Here is a 15,462-nt window from a genome sequence, read left to right as displayed (position 1 = left end):
TTTTTCAGCTGAATGCTGCTGGATACCATTAAAAGAACAGTAATCAGATTTTTGCATTGACCTGGAATTTGTGTCCTGGTCCAAAATTATTACAGTTTTAATAGCCACTTACGTCCCTAAAAGTGTATGTTCCAAAATATTTCTAAGCAAAGTGTATGTTCACCGCTGAAGCCTGGTGTAGTTTCCCTGAAGTACCTTGAAGATCCCACGGTTTATAACAGGATCCAGTTTTAATTCTGATCCTGGGTTTGCCCTCATCCTGAGCTAGGATGTGAAACTCATCCTGGGAGAGGCTGTTTTGGCTTCGCATGGGTGCAGGTGGCCGCGTGCTCTGGCCTCCCGGTCATACCAGTCTCGGGCTCAGTCGAGCGTTGAAGTTTGGTTGTCCTTTAGAAAGCAAAGACAGCTGCTGCTTTGCTTCCTTTCATTTGCTCTGTTGCCTTGGCTTTTTTGCACTTTTGTTTCATCTCCAAAGAATCTCTCATAATGCCTTTGGTACTTATGTACAATTTTAAAACATTTTGTATGTATTGAATGGTACACACTTTCTCTTGTAAAATAGCAATCGGAGTTCTTTTTTTTTTTCTTTTTTTTTCCCTGTGAATGTGTAATTTTCTCTGTACATTTCAATCACGACTTTGTGCAATGTACATTTTATAGGGACAGATGCCAAGGGAATGACCTGTAGTTTTCTAACGGAATAGCTAGATGCTGAACAGCACAGTCACAGATGGTTTTACATTAGCACCACTGAGAAGCAACGTAGCCCAGACACAGAAGCATTGAGCATGAAACAGCGTGTACCTTCACACGAATGACTGTGGCAGCTGCAAAACTGTATATGTGTGATATTAAAAAAAAAAAAAAAAAAAAAAAAAAAAAAAAAAAAAAGTTGCAGTCAGAAGGGAAACGGAGGAAAATTAAATAATCACAATCATTAATTAAAGCCTCAAAGCATCAGAATGGAAAATCTGAATTCAGTAAAAATGCCAGAGATTTAACCTTCATGAGATGAAATACACATTTATTTTTCTTTGCACTTCTTCCGTTCCCGTTGTTTGGTTATTTCTGATGACTTCTTAGCGCTCTGGGGACAAAGACTTATTCTTAATGGCAGCTAAGGAGGAGCAAGAAGGTGCCCAAGGGCCTGGCCCTTCCTGGCATTAAACTTCTCCACCTCTCTTATTCCTGAGTTTAGACAACACTCTTCTTTCTGATGTATGAAATCCAGCTCACAAATCTGAAGTGTCATCAGTTACAAGGATGCTGCCCCTTCAGAGTCCCTTAAAAATGTTGATTTTCTAAAAAAGTTTTTTGACATCAGGCACTTCCTGACAGATTGCTATCTGTCCTGTCTCCACCAGGTACTTAACACTATTCCAAAAATTGAGGCTGGTGTCATCTAAGTAGGCTCAGAGCCAACGAGCAGCACTGGAGACGCCTGTATCTGTCCCGAGTTGTCTGCTTTATGGAGCATCTATCCTAAGAAAATGCAGGCTGGCTCTCTCTAGGAACAACACAGGCGAACAGACAACATTTTCAATAGTAGGTTTAGCTGAGAAAGCAGCGGTTTCATTTTGCAAAGAAAGAGAAAAAAGTAAAACCCGTCCCCCCGCGCTGCTGTGCTGCCAGAAAGATGAAGGACCAGACTCCAGGTGAGAAGCCAGCGCCTGGGTTTTGGAGAGCCTGCCAGGCCGGTGAAACAGGCTCTGCAGAATGGACAGTTTGCTTTGGGCAGACCAGACCCTGTGTTAGCTCCGATGGCTCCAGGCCCTTAGCGATGGCCCTTCTTTGCAGAAGCTATTAAAGAAACCCAAGTGCAAGCATTTCCCACATGGATGCAGCACACTCAAGTGTACTTAAATAACATCACTGTATTTATTTCATTATACTTCTCCCCAGTGAGATAAACAGGAAAATTCTCAGCTTGCTAAATCCCATTCCCTGTCATTTGAACAGACTTAATGCCAGGTTTTTTCCCCGTACACCCAAGAAGTCTCTAGTAAAGCAGATATGGTATGCTCAGAGCAGAGTAACTCATGCTTTCCCACATGATGTGTCAGCACACCATGTACCACCCCTTAAATACTCTGTGAGCCCCTAGAGTTGCCCATCACACGTGCTGTAAAACCTGCCAGTGCTTCGGCGTGTCTGTGTCTGCTGGGCCCCAGTGTTGTCCTCCAGCTCTGCTTCCAGGTAAGCTGCAAAAAACCCGGGAGGCCGATGGGGCCTTATACAAAATTCGTGTGAGTGCAAAACATGCGAATTCCTGGCATGAACTTCTGCAAGAGGACGACATTGCCAGAAAGTCTGCCGAGGTTTAGGCTATGTTCTTAGGCAGGATCCCAAATACTGCTCCAGGCTCTCTTCCTGATAGAGCAGTAGTGCTGCTGCTGCCTCATTCATGAATTAAAACATATCCCACCCTTGAAAGGTAAAGAAAGGTTTATCCCTTAGTTCACTAGAGGGGTAAACATGAGTTGCCATAAGAAACTTAGGTTTTAAAAACTCAGTCCTAAATTTAAGTCCAGTTTGAGGCACCTGGAGCTTCTGCGTCCAAGGCAAAATCCAGCCAGTTCTGGCCTTTGATGTCAGCACCGTATCTGACTCCAGCCGTTTGGTTTCCAGCCGTGGGCAGAAGCAGCGTGCTACATGCCACAGTTTTTTTGACTTTCCAAGAAGATGCAATAACTTAGCACCAGAACCATGAAAGAAGGGAAGGCATTTCCTCTCAGACCCATTTAACTGGCTCCTCAAGCATCTCTCTAACTTATATCTACTAAGTTCCTGGCAGCTCTCCCTGATTTCTATCAATAGGAGCGTAGTGGTGGTTTTGCAGATAACGTAACTTTCTGGAAAGGAAACCTTTTCAGCAAAAGTGGCCACGAGTTCTTTAGCCTGCACTCCCCTTTTATGTAGGCAAATCAATTATTTATAGCTAAACAGGAAGAGAAGCATAAAATAAAGTTGAAGTAAGAAGAAGAGGGCACGGGACATGCTTTAAAGGATTACATAACTTGGCACAAATAAGGAATTTGATCAATTACAGAACATAAAATTTTCACACACAAGTCATGAGCAATTTTTTTTAATCTCCTTGCACCTGACAGACTTTTAACAGTAGGAAAGTCAGAGATGTAGAGATAAGTTTTCCAGATACAAGTAAATCTCTGTAAGGTTATTCTTTAAACCACCAAGTTTAGCTGTTAAAGAAAACAAAAAATGCTGCCATCCTTTTTCTCCCCCCCAGGCATTTGGGGATTTCTCAGCTTCAGTTAAATCAGCCACTGCTTTGCCGGAGTGAACACATGGAGACCCAGGCTGGAGGAGGTTTGAACCACCCCAGAAAAAGCCACCCAAGACCACCTCTAGCCCAAATTGCTCCAGCCTGGTGGCGACCGATACGGCGGTGATTGGGCCGACCAGAGGGGATGGGAAGGAGCTGAGGTCCGGAGACCTGTGAGCTCCTCTTTGCAGCAGGTTCGCAGGGCCGAGGCAGCGGGTTCGCAGAGCCTGGACCCTAGATGGCAGAGCGAACCCGCCGCTGAGCGCCGCGCTGCAGAAGCGCCCGCTGCTGCAAGGGCCCGCAGGCCGGCGGCTGCAGCGGGAGCCGCGTGTCAGAGCCTTCCCGTTCCCAGGAGCTGCTGACGTGATTAAGTAATGATAATAAGCCTCTTAATTTGTTTATTTTACCAGACGACAAAAATCTCATTACTGCTGTGCAGTTAAAGGGCCGTCTGGGTTTCCTCCAGGGAATGCCTCGAGGCTGCTTGAACAAGCAGCAGAGCATCCCCCAAATGGGACCAGACAAATCTGCTTTCTTCTCCAGCTCAATTTCTGGGTCATTTGGTGTCCAGAGAGCCACCTACCACTGCTCAGTAATTTTAGTTAAGTACCAAGTGGACAAACACACATGGAGTTTCCTGGGAGTCCTGGAAAACCATCCCTCGGAGATGCAAGTCGAGCTGCTTGTTCCTGGGACAGGGCCACTCACAGGATCAGGTACAAGGACAGGGTACATGCACAGCCACAGGCTGCAGTGCCAAGTGTCCAGGTTTCATTGCTGTTCTTTGCTACAGAGAGACTATAGGCAAATTTGAGGGTTTTCCTAAGTTTTAGGAAGTCTCTCAGCTCAGACAGAACAAACTTGGGGGATGTTTCTCCATCACAATAGAAATATTTTGAGAACAGATATCCAGGCATTCAGTTTTCAACAACAGTAAACACTCAGAATAGCTGCTCTCTTGCTGTTTGCAGAGTGAAAACAGCTTTGTTGACAAAAATACAGAAATTCAGTGAGACTCATTTCCTAAATGGGGTAAAACACCTACAAATGCATTCTTGGGTTATTCTATTAAGTGCATAAAGCTGCTGGATGAGGAACTACCAAAGATTTGAGGTTTAATATCGCCTGATCTCTCTCCCTTCAAGCCAAGGGCAGCAGAGGGAGAAAAAAAATTGTTTTTAATTCTGCAATTTATTGATAGTAGTGAAAGTATTATTCAAAGCTGCCTTCTGAACTGGGGCCGGCAGGGAGGCAGGGAGAAGGGTGGGCAGAGAGCCTGTCTCTGCTCCCCAGACTGAATTTTATCCCGGGTTTTGCTGCAGGCACCTTGATGCCTCCAAGCATGCTGCAGCCATGGACACCTCCGAATAGAGGCACAGGTCTCTGCATGTCAGATTGGTGCCCGGCCCAGCTTCAGTGGGGCCAAACTTTAGTTTTAGGCTGCTGCACATCATCAGGGTTGCACCAATTTGAGGGGTACCAGAGCAGGGACTAAGGCCCAGGACCTGCACAGGGCTCACTTGATCCTCATCTTCACGCAACTATACTGTTTTCTAGTGTTAGGAACCTGGCAAAAGTTGGGGTGAAAAGACTAGGGCTTTGGAGTGCCTGGCTACTCATCCACAAACCTCTCCCCAGTAGAGGGTGCAGGAGCTTTATTTCCATAGTTGATCATGCCTCACTTGGTTAATTAGCGATATTCATCAGTCTGGTGGTGGTGATCTGTTCTTGCCTTTTCTCATGTGCATTCTGTCCTGCAGAGCACAGAGGTTTGCGCTTCACATCAGCGTACAGAGACTTGCAACACTATCTTGCGAAAGGTGAATGAAGCTTCCTGCTGGATTCAGTTGTATTTCAGATGGAGGAGAAACGTGCACTATTTCCACACACCCCCCATCTCACATTATTGCTTGCTTGCCTGCACTGAGCAGTGCTATTTAGCTACCGGACATACAGCTCTTTGAAGATGTGTGGCACTTTGTAAATTCTTAGCATGATTACTCTCTGCTCTAATCATAAAAGGCAATGATGCAGTTTGTCTTCCACTACAGTGTGGAAGCTTTCGGGACCAGAGGGGGAGCTGATTTACTTCATTTCTTACTAATGGAGGGCAAGTTGGGAGGCTGACACCAGTCTTTGAAGGATATGTCCTGTGACCGATCTTGGATTCAGCTGAGAGGGTGGTTTGATGAAGAAATGGGATGGCTTAGAGAAAAATAGAGGTAGTTTTTTGCAAATCAATTTTCTGCAGGTTTTTAAAGCACAAAGCAGGCAAGACTTTTATCTGGAAAGCAAGTGAAGCTGTTTTTGTTTTAACAGAGGCTGGGGTTTTGCAAAGAGGTGAGTTGATACCACTTGTTCTGCAGAAGTGCAAGATATCGAGCAATCCCATTTCCTCACTCAGCCACAGCATCCAAAGCTGCTTCCTCCAACCACAAAGTACCCTGTGAAATCACAGGGGACATCTCCCAGGGAAGTCTTGCATCTAACCCTTGTCACACACTGCAGGAGGTCTCAGCCCAGTATGACATAAATGCCAACTGAGTGCTGCGCACCACAAAAAATCAAATCAATATTAGCACGGACCACAGCTGGTCAAAAGCCAGCAATGAAAGTGCCAAGAGAGTTATTTTTACAGACCTCTTGCTTTCTTTTACTGAGTGGCAATTGGCAGCACTAGTCTATAAAAACAGCCAGCCTGGGGCAGTGTGAAGGACTTGCTAGGTCAGCTCCTGGGCTCAGCAGCATGCGGCGGCATCGCATCCCTTTCCCTCCGGCTAATAGGAATGGGCCCAGCAATGGAGGCTTGCCAGAGAGCCGGGAAAAGAGCTGAGCGCTGGATCAGTAATGTGAGTTCAGCAGCATTTGGGAATTTCATCTGCCATGTGATGTTTATTTTTAAAGAGTAGATCTGAACAGACAATGTGCAGAAAAGTCTAATTAACAGAAGACTTCATCAAACTAGCTGAATCTCAAAAATTCTCTAATTTCTAAACTAATCTAATTAATCTAATTCTCTAAAATTCTAAATTTCAGGGGGTGTCAGGAAGAAAGTAAGAACATTTCCCATTCTTTTAATTTCCAAAATTTCCAGTAATCAGAAACCAGGCTGTTGCAGCTGGTGAGATGAACACTCTGGGTCTTCCTCGAGCCTCAGACCACCTTGGTAACAACCTGCTCTGCCAGCTCCTTGTTATTCCTGGTCCTGCACCACAGAGGGAGAAAAGCCATTTGGGATGATCCTTGTAGGCAGGGGAATGGAAGTGCCAGGTGGTGAGCTTCCTCAACCATCCACCCTCTTGCTGCGCTGGGAAGAGCGGAGGGGCACTAAAGGGAACAAAGGAAGGAGTGAGTTGAAGAATGACAGAGAAGCCAACCATGGCCTGAGATGATAAATTCTGCGCCTTAATAAAATGCTGCTGGGGAGGGTCATGTTCTTGCACTGCTCTTGAGTAGACAAGGTTTGCTTCCCAAAGTCTGTTTTCTCCTTCGGTCTTCAGTCTCAGATATTGATCTGTATAAAAATGGATTTTACAAAGGGGAGGTGGGGGAAACAACCCTGTGACCTTCACATTTATTTAACAGTCTGAGTCACTTGAAAAATATCTTGATTATAGCCTGGTAATTTTCTTCAGCTGCTCAGGAGTGGAAAGGCAGGGGAGCTGATGCAGGCAGGGGGGAAAAACACAAAGAGCAGAACTTCTTTCTTTAATCTGAGGGGACATTTATTCCAGAGGGCTGCATGAAATAATTTCTTCTGCCTTCTTCAGCCACCTGGACAAGGAGTTCAGATCACTGATTTTGTCTGCCGCGACTCTCAGTTGCCAGCTGGACAACGCGTGCACTTCCACTGGAAACAAGAGAACTGCTCTTGTGGGTAAGAGCTGCTGAGTTCCCCCGTTACCACCTGCTGGATCCGTTTCTCTGTTTCTCTGACTCGCCCTGGGTGGGACCCCTCATTCTCCCCAGGATCAGCACTGCCATGGGCTGTGCCAAGGGGCACCATCCTCATGCCGCACGGGGCTTGCGGGACAGCAACAACGACAACCCCAAGCACTGCTCACATCCCACTTAAATCCAGGCACATCCTTAGTAAATAGTGGTATATGATGGACATAAGTCACATGAATTGACCGGTGACCTAGAGATCACCACTGACCATAGACACGGTTTGGTAGCTCCTCCCAGTAAAGCATCTGTACAGCCATAGTCCATAGAAAGGAACGCTCAGACTACTGCTCACCAGGCTTTGGAGAAAGTCTTAAAACCTTTCTGCTTACAGAAGATGTATTAAGGTTCAGTCAGAGAAATTCCCAGACATCTCACAGATGTGATGACTGTTGAGGATTATATCAGATTACTGGAAATTCTTGTTCTTGTGAGTCCTCGGGCCCTAGTTTTCATTCTTGTGCAAGGCATTATTTGTATGGAACAATTTCAGCACAAGAAAAAGAAGTTCTGTTCTGTTGCCTTTGGTTAAAGTGTCTCTAATAATGTCGGAAAAATAGAAGAACAAAAACGAAAACAAGCTTTGTTGTTCATGGACAGGTGGCAAACAGCCAAAGGGCTTGTGAAGAAAGCTCCCAACCCACTCATGACCTCTCCCTCGTAGGTGCAGACTTTTTCCCTTTGATTGGGGGTTTAGACAAGAAACTGCTTTCTTTACCAGAGTTCTTTAAAGCGTTTAATGAATTCCCTGTGCAGAAATCAAATGCCAGCATAGTGGCACCACAGGCGTTCGGCAGGCCTGCTCTTCACCGCTGAAGAATTACATTTCTGCTCACTCCCCAGTGTTCCTCCTTCTCTTGAGCAGCAAATGGGGCATACACAATAAATAAATACCATATAGCCTTCCATTAATTCTTGTATGCCCAGCTGCCAACTGTATCTACATTTGAGCGAGCTTCCTTGAGGGTGTATCCAAGGATGCTCGCTGTGAGAACAGAAAGAAATATTTTGCTGGAGATGCTCTCATTAATTTCCCATGTTGACAAGAGCTCATACAAACTCTAAAAGGTTCTTCAAATGTTGAAAGCTCCAGTTTTGTGCCCTTTGTAGAGCGGCAGACACAGAGTCTTGCAGGTCACTGTCATACTATTATTTGCCTAGTCAGTTAAAAGTCTATGCTTATAACGGGCACATGTGCACAAAAAAAGTTATCTAAACAATCAAACTATTAAAAAATGGTCAGCAAAAGCTACAATTTCTTATGACAATAAAATAGTACATTAATATAATCAAGAGCAGATATTAAAAATAATTGGTTTAGATTTTGAGCAAAAGTCTGCTTCGGTTATTAATCATTGGACACTGTTTTAAATAGGATAATTCAAAGAAAATGTTATCCAGTGCCTTTAGTCTTCCTTCAGTAGAAAACTTTTTTTAAGAGAGCTCTGTGAAAGTTTGCTTTTCTGTGAAAAAATGTGTGTGTGTGTGTGTAATTATGTATGCAGTAACAACAGTTACAACTATTATTAGCTAATGTTAGCCAAGACACATGAGTGAAACCAACAGAAATTGGGTAGAGATTTTGGAAGGTTTAAATTCAGTTCTCCAGACTAAAGCACATGGAGAAGTCATGGAGAAACCAAGCATCCTGCATCTCATTGTTTCTTCATATGCCACAGATATTGTTCCACATGAGGTTAAATTTCTAAGAGTGACTCCCAGCGATCTTCTGTGGGATCACAACCCCACGTGCTTAGCGCCATCCCCACGCCACGACGCAATGCTGGTGGCCTTTGCTGGAAACTCGGTATCTTCTCCTGCACAGCCAAGAAACAGAGGAAGAGAGACAGAGTGAGCTGCTAAACATGACCCGTAAAGATTTCTGTTACAGAAAATGGATAATATGGACAGAAATTTAATTTAGAATGCTAGAAATACACACCAGATGGGAGAGACCCGTTTGTGCCAGAGCAGAGCTTGGCAAGTGGATGACTGAAGCTGTTGAGATAACATCAGCTTCGGTTTCATTTGAAAGCTGTGTTTATTTTTCCTTTTAACCTGAAACCTTGTCACAAAAAAAATGAGAAAAGAAGAGATTCTGAAGCACAAGAGGGTGAAGGATTGAGTCACAAGCTGAGACAAGACTCTCGAACCTTCCTCTCCCTAGCAATGCGGATCCTGGCCCATCCGTTGTGCTTATCCTGCTAGTTTTCAATCCGCAGCCTTTTGGCATTGCTGGACATCTCCTGTTCTTCTCCTCTTGGTGGCTTATATTGGTGTATGTTCCCGCAGAGCTGTTAGCTCACCCTACCACCACAAAGGCAGGAGTAAGCACACAAGAGCTCCCGCTGCTGCTGTCCTGTGATGGGGGCACAGGCTGGTTTATAGGGGTGCTCCCAGAGCTAGCACAAATCACTAGACAACTTTTCATTGGCAGCCTGCCAACATTTGGACACCTTACCTGAAATGAGGCAGATGAAGCCTGCAGAACTTTTTCCTTGACATTCAGAGCTGCTAATTTTTAATGAAAACTGTTGCCTTGGTATTTGCATTTGAAATGAGATCTGAGTTTCTTTAACTCTGTTGCCACCTCTCTCTGCAGCTACATAGACTGTGTAATTTTATAGGAGCATTCGAGACACCAGGTTGTCCCTGGGAGCTTTGCCTGGGTCTCTAAGATGAGCCATTCTTGAAGCAGATCAGCACAAGGACAATACTGCTCTCCTCCCCTCTTCTGAGATTCACGTCAAAAAACTTTGAAATTCTAATCAACCTGAAGATTTACTCAAGTCATTTGCTTGAAAACAAAATTCAGATTATATAGATGAAAATAAGAATTTGATTGCACAAAGCTGACCATATTTACTCATAGAATGATAACAGATTTGCAAGATTGGAAGTTAAAGGATATTTCATCACTCTTTTGTAAGGACATTTACTGCAATAACTCTTTGTAGCTCCCACTTCCCTCTGCTGCTAAAAACCTGCACAGGAATTAATGCTAGTGTCTCACTTGGAGAAAAAACAACTTTTGCACGTAGGTGTTCGGTGTGAAGTGAAAGAAGTATAAGGATTTAGTGTGAACCGTGAGCATGCATTCCTCATGAAAATGAATCAGTTCCAATATATTCAGGGTGAGGAAGGAATTTAATGCTTTGGTAACTTCTCTTGACATTGTCATTTGTATGGGTCCATTGTGCGTAACCACTGAAGTGCTGAAATGAGTGTTTTGCCAGAGGAATATATAGCTCATTTCCCTTGTGCAATATGATGTAGAGAGTCACTGAAGCTGGAAGGAATCTTTGGAGGCCTGATGGTCCAATCCTTGCTCTGAGACCAGGGCTGACTATGAAGTTAGACCTAACTTTGAATTTAGACCAGATTGCTCAATTTTCCACTCTGATTTTGAATGTCTCCATGGCTGGAGACTCCTCATCCTTCCTGAGCAGCCCGAAGAGTCTGTCGCATGGGAAACATGCAGCTGAGAAGCAGAACGATAGTCACTACATCAGCATTGATGACCCTGTGGTGGCCATTCTCATCAAAAGAGAGACAGCACTCAATTTTCTAAACCACACAGGCCCACGTGCAGCTGATACACTCTCCTCTTCCAATTTTTCTGACGAATTATGTGAGTAAGTGCACCATCAAATGAAATCAAGTTATGGCCTGACAAGTTTAAGCTCACTAGATGAGGCACAGCAGAAAGTCATATACATGCTTTTATCCCATACACCAGTGAAATCTATTTGTTTAGGCTTTTCTCAGCAAGTCAATCTAACGTGATCGTATTTGCCAGTACCCCAAACAAGCCTGTGCCAATGTGCAAGCTAGAATTATGGGAACAAATCAGTGCTCTCCTGTGCATCCTTCCATCTCCTCAAAACAAGACAAGATAAATAATGCAAAATTAATGCAGTTTTGTTAGGAAAATGGAAAAAGTCAGTGCTATTCTGCTTTACATGATGATAGGCTTGAATGTGGCAGTGGGAGACAGTCTGTGGGCAGTAAGAAATGATTTGGGAGCTTTAATTTAGTGGTTTTTGTAAGAGAAAGCACAACCCTATCTGGCATGATAGCACCTGGACACAAACATCCAGGCAGACAGCTAGGAGAAGGAGACACTTTACTGTCCTCAGAAACATAATGCGGTGTGATTTCAGACTTCGATAATCAGCATCCATTTTTTTGTCACATTAATAGTGATTGCATTCAAAGCTTTTTGGAGCACTACATTTGACAGACCTGGTGTCTGTGGGAATCTCCAGGAACAGAATCAGAAGCAGAAATTCACTCCCAGTGTGTGAGAAGAGAAAAACTTTTGACAGAAGAAAACCGAGCTTGATAATATCTAACCCTAAAACCAAGAGTCACTATGAACTGAAGTTTCAGTTCTGTAGACACTGGCTGCTGGGACTGATGTTACAGCCACAGCATTACATGGCTGTCCAGAGTAGTCCAAAAACTTCTCTCATCTGTCCCATCATTTCAATCTGTGTTAAATGGTGCCTTCAGGTATCTGGCTGCAGAGCTGCCTTGCAACAAGTTAAATACCAAAGATATTTCTTCCACTGCAGTCCAGACATGAATCTCAGGAAACATAAGTTTGTTTGCTTATTTGGTCTCACTTAAAAGTAACAAAACTCAGTGTGTGCCAACTTCCTTAGTAATCACAGACTCACAGCGGGGCTGGCTGGAAAGGACTTCTGGAGGTCTCTATTCCAACCTCCAGCTTGAAGCAGGGCTATTGCCAATGCAAGGTGAGGCCAGCCACAGCTTTAAATTCCTGACTGTGTAACTATAATCCGTGCACTTCCCATTAACTGTTCTCTTTTCCCTTATTTTTCTCTCTTGATTATTATTTGTATTATTTTGCATCTAAGAAACCCTAACTGACATCATGCACCACTGTGCAGAGATGCACAGATTCGTAATAGATGTGATTTGCCTGAAAACTCTCTAGGTCAGCAAGAAATAGCACTATCTTTATTTTGCAGTTGGAGACACACGGAGGTACAGATCCATACATTACTTGCCTTAGGCCAGGTGAAGGGCAGAAAGGACACACGAGGAAGGAGGACTGTGATGAAAAAGGCCCTGAGCTTGTGTCTCAGGACACGGACTGGCTGACGGATGTGATGAATGGGGAGCACACACAGCAAAACATCAGGGGCTCCATACCCTGATGCCTGGAACAAATTGGCTCATCACAGCCTGAAATGATCGAGGTGATGGTCCTTTGCTGTCCAGGACTATTCCTTACTATCTCCTGTCTTGTAGGTGTCAGACCTACCTCCATCCTTTCATTCAAAAAGACAGAAAAACTCTCTGGTCTCCAAGTCACTTACCACTACACCCACACACTCAGCAGGGCAACTCCTGCTGTTCTTCAAAGTTAGGTCACCTTACAGCACTCCATGGTTTTCTGCAATGTTTTAGCCACCAGGCACTCCCCGTAATCTGTGGCTGCAGGATCACAGTTTGAATTTTGGGAAAGGGATCTATATTTGTTAGAGCTGCAAGCAGCTGTGTGCATCCGAAGTCTTATGTTAATAATAAACAGTCCCATGCTTGATTGAGGTAGAGGCACGAGTCCAACACTCATTAAATGCAAGGGCCCAAATCCCATAAACATTCCTAGTGCCTTAATTACAACAGAGCAGAGAATAGATAGCAGCGAGTCGGGTCCTTCCTTGACAGACAGTTGCTCCATATTACAAGGGCACAGGGAATACAGATCTTATTTGAATGCATTAAGAAACAGCGGTCCTCAGAACAGTCTGAAGAAAATGTCTAGCATATTTTAATGACTTTTCTAGATAATTTTCCACTTAAGCAAAGGAACTCTATCAGTATACAATCAGCTGAGACAGTGACACTAGCTCCCAATGCTTGCTTATCACATTTACAGTAGCTCTTTCATATCATTTACTTGGAATTAGCATTTGGACCATCAGCAAAGCAAGTTCCTGAGCCAAGCACCTGTGTATGATAGGAAATTAAAATCAGGAGCCAGGACTGAAAGCCAGATCTTGCATACAAGCAGCCCAAATCTCCAGAGATGTAGCATATACTAGAGGATTTCATGCTGCACTGAACATGAATGTAGCCTGATTTGCAGATCCAAATCTGTTCCTACTAAAGACATACCAGGCAAAAATAATCTGCAGGTTAGGGCTCAGGTTTGGAAACTATGGGATTCTGCTCTGTTACAAATAGATCTTGATCAGTCACGTTGCTTCTCTGCCCCTCTGTTCCCCAGTGGTAAAGTAAAAATGGTCATGTTTTTCCATTTGCCTTTCAGCCTGTGAGGTGCTGAGGTCCTTTGGGTGGTGGCGGCCTGAGGAAGGAGGCAGCAGAGTTCTGTCTGAAGGCCAAATATTTCTTTTAGTGGGGGAAAAAAAAAACAGAAAAAGGACAGGTCCCCTCCCTCATCCACTAAAATGCAAGTTTATGGAAGGGAAAACCTGCCCTCAGTGAGAGCTTTGAGAAAGTCACTAGCTGAGTTCATTGCTTTCTGTTTTTGAAAGTGCATTATGTCACCTGAATACAAAGCCTCTACCTTTATCCTTTAAGCCTCGTCTGGTCACGCAAAGTAATCTAGCAGAACAGTTATCTGTTGCAAGCAGGCAGCTCGTGACGGCTCCCGGGTCTCTGTGCATATTCCTGCCTCTCTTTGGAGAGAGAGATGCTGATCTCTCCGATTGAGCCTCTGGTCATCAGCTGTTTCCGTCGATGGCTGCTCACCAAACGGGGCTCCGCCACCTCCTGCCCCAGGTGCTGGGCAGTGGTCGGTGCCTTCCCATTGCTCCCACTCTCACTTCCATCCCCAGCACCCCTGTCTCAGACAGTTGGCTTCTAAGTCTTGCCTTAAACACAATGTGGGAAAAAAACAAAAGACGAGTTTTAATTCACAGCCAATTTTGCAGAATCGCAGGCCATGAAAACAGAAGACCATCTCCACGTTGTGGATCAAGATGCAAGGTCCAAGGGCACGGTGCCTGCCTTGGAGACTTCTTATTGTGCTCAGCCCTGATCCCAGAGCATCCTTCTCTCTCCTCAGAGATAAGGGCCTCTGCATCCCTGTATTTCAGCTGGCCCCATGGAGCTGGGAGGGATGGAAGGAGGCTGCAGCCTTTCTCCCATGGGTGCCAGTTGCTGCGCCATGGTTTGCTTTGCACTCTGAGGAAGGAGCTTGCAGGACTCTATTCAGACAATGTCTTATATTTAGCACTGTATTATTCTGACCTGCAGTTGGACACTGTAATAATAGAAGATTTCCGTTGAATCTTAGCTCACGGCCGGGAGATCCTTGTCAAGAAAAGGTTTTTGAGGCTGTGCATGCGAGATGCCTGCTTCCACCAGTGTCAGGGCAAGCAAGGGGAAAGGCAAAGGTGTTACAATCTGCATCTCGCACCTTCCTCAGCAAAGCTGAAATGTTTGCCAACGCTTAGTTTATACAAGGCGGATAAGAGTTGGAAAAACAAGATTATATTCACCGAACACTTCAAAAGTAAGTGGCAATGGCTTCATGCAATCAAACTGGCTCCCTCGTTGAGGGGAAGGGAGCCCTGCCTTGGCCGAAGCATGCCCCAGGGCCAGCCCTGGCGTGGGGGCTCGAGCCCAGGCTCGCTTCCTCGCCTCGCAGCCACCTCCCTGACACCCACAGCCCCTCCTTTAGCAGTACTAAACTTGGATTTTTTTCCCTTCTCTCTGGCATTTTGTTTTCAGTGCAGACATCATATGATTAGAGTCTCAATCTGTTATTTACACGGCCACCTAGGATTGACCAACCCATGATAAGAAAAAGTGGAAGGGAAGAAAAAAAGCTTCAGTGGACTGGATTGACTGAGCTGGATGATGCAGGTTTGCACAAAATAACTGGAATCCCTGCGGTGATATTATGTAGTGAAGGATGCCCCTTTTCCCACCTTGGAGGAAAACCATTATGGGAGGGTGAGTTACAACGCAAGGGGAAAAATACTGCAAAAGGATTTGGATTCATTCTTTACTTACAAAGAAAATAAAGGAAAAAGTAAAATTTTATTTACAACCAACCATTATTCCCACCTTCATAGGCTCTGAATCACCTTGGCACGTACAGTCTAAGGTGTGTCAAAAGCTTATTTGGCTCCCAGAAGAAGCTAATGAGGCAATTAGGGAGGCAGAGGAGAGTATCCTATCTTGATGAGATACAGAGGAAGAAGCTGGATTGCAGACACTCAGGT

Source organism: Rhea pennata, chromosome 16 (assembly GCF_028389875.1).
Source record: "Rhea pennata isolate bPtePen1 chromosome 16, bPtePen1.pri, whole genome shotgun sequence".
NCBI lineage: Eukaryota > Metazoa > Chordata > Aves > Rheiformes > Rheidae > Rhea > Rhea pennata.
This window is presented reverse-complemented; position numbering follows the sequence as displayed.